General features: G+C 33.4%; 1 non-coding gene across 1 annotated transcript; it reads right to left on the bottom strand.

Annotated features, from left to right (window-relative positions):
• Positions 1-241: 241 nt before the first annotated feature.
• On the bottom strand, positions 242-348 carry LOC123568237 (U6 spliceosomal RNA). The gene has a single exon (XR_006691439.1). It is a non-coding gene; the product is annotated as a U6 spliceosomal RNA (small nuclear RNA).
• Positions 349-1706: the final 1358 nt, after the last annotated feature.

Below are 1706 nucleotides of genomic sequence, written 5' to 3'. Positions count from 1 at the left end.
ATATTTAGTGCTTCCTTCAAAATGATGAAATGATGAAATCCATCAGCATTTGCTTGTCTGAAAAGGATTTTATTTCTCATTCGCTTATGAAGCTTAATTTGGCTGGATATGAAATTCTGGGTTGAAAATTATTTTCTTTAAGAATGTTGACTATTGTCCCCCACTTTTTTGTGACTTGTAGAGTTTCTGCTGAGGAATGTGCTGTTAGTCTGATGAACTTCCCTTTGTAGTTAGAAGCTCCAGAAATATGGAACGCTTCATGAATTTGAGTGTCATCCTTGTGCAGGGGCCATGCTAATCTACTTGGTATCGTTCCAATTGTCGTATATGTGCTGCCAAAGTGAGCACCCCTTTCTTTTCTTGACTTTGTATTTGATATTCTCCTTTTCTCTGTATCAAATGAGAAATCTGAAGTCATTCATTGAGACCATTTATCTTTTGCTATACAAATGTTAAGAGCTATTACTTTTCCTCTGAGTACTGTTTTAGCTAAATCACATAAATGTTGCTTTTTAGTGTTTTTACTTTTCAGATCTAAATAGTTTCTATTTAATCTATTTATATCCTTATTGAATGATAAATTATTGAAAATTACTTAATTTTAAAACTTTTAAATTTCCAAATATTTAAGTATTTTATTTTGCAATTGACTTCTAATTTAATTTATACATTCTGATAATAGAGTGATATTTTTCTTCTGACTGAAGACATTCTTTAACATTTCTCATAGTGTAAATCTGCTAGTGAGGAATTATTTCAGATTTCAGATGTCTGGAAATGTATGTATTTTGTCTTCATTTTTGAAATATGTTTTCAGTGGTTATAAAATTTTGGATAGATGGATTATTTTTTTCTTTCAGAACTTTGAAGATGTCTTCCCCTTGGGATAGTTAAAGTAGTGTGATAGGTATGAGGAAAATGGTGTGGGTAGCTTTTATTCAGGATTCTCAGGTTCCTGAGTTTGCTACCTTATTTTGGGGCATAGACATTCATTCTGTTAAATGTAACAACAGGTAATATCCTGAAGCCAAATGTCATAGTGAGTTGCTCTTTTTCCTTTTTTGAAATCTTCTAAAGCCTGTGAAAATCTAAAGTTACTTCTGAATTTTCTCTGCAACTCTTTCTCACTCCACTTATGTTAGGCACCATCTTCATATGACACATCTGTTTATTTAGGTAGTGTATCATTAGTTTAACCTGGAATGAAACTCTTTGACTGTTGACTGCTCAGTATGAGTTGGAGAGGTGGAGCAGAGATGCTAAGCAATTAGAATGAATGAAGTATTATAATGTCCATGACAGTTAATTTTTAAAATATAATTTCAACTCTTATTTTTGATTCTGATGATTTAAGTTCAGGTTTGTTAGATGGGCATATTGTGTGACACTGAAGTTCGGGGTACAAATATCCCCATAACTCAGATAGTAAGCATAGTACCCAATAGGTAGTTTTTCAGACTTTTTCCCCCTTCCTCCTCCCCTCCTCAAGTAACCCTCTGTCATTCCCATCTTTATGTCCTTGTGTACCCAACACTTAGGTCCCACTTACAAGTGAGAACATTTGGTATTTGGTTTTCTGTTCCTGCATTAATTTGCTTAGAATAATAGCCTCCAGCTGTATCCCATGTTGCTGCAAAAGAAATTATGTCATTCTTCTTTACAGCTGCATAGTATTCTGTGGTGTATATGTACCACATTTTCTTTAT

Source organism: Macaca fascicularis, chromosome 12, assembly GCF_037993035.2.
Source record: "Macaca fascicularis isolate 582-1 chromosome 12, T2T-MFA8v1.1".
Taxonomy (NCBI): Eukaryota; Metazoa; Chordata; class Mammalia; order Primates; family Cercopithecidae; genus Macaca; species Macaca fascicularis.
This window is presented reverse-complemented; position numbering and strand designations above follow the sequence as displayed.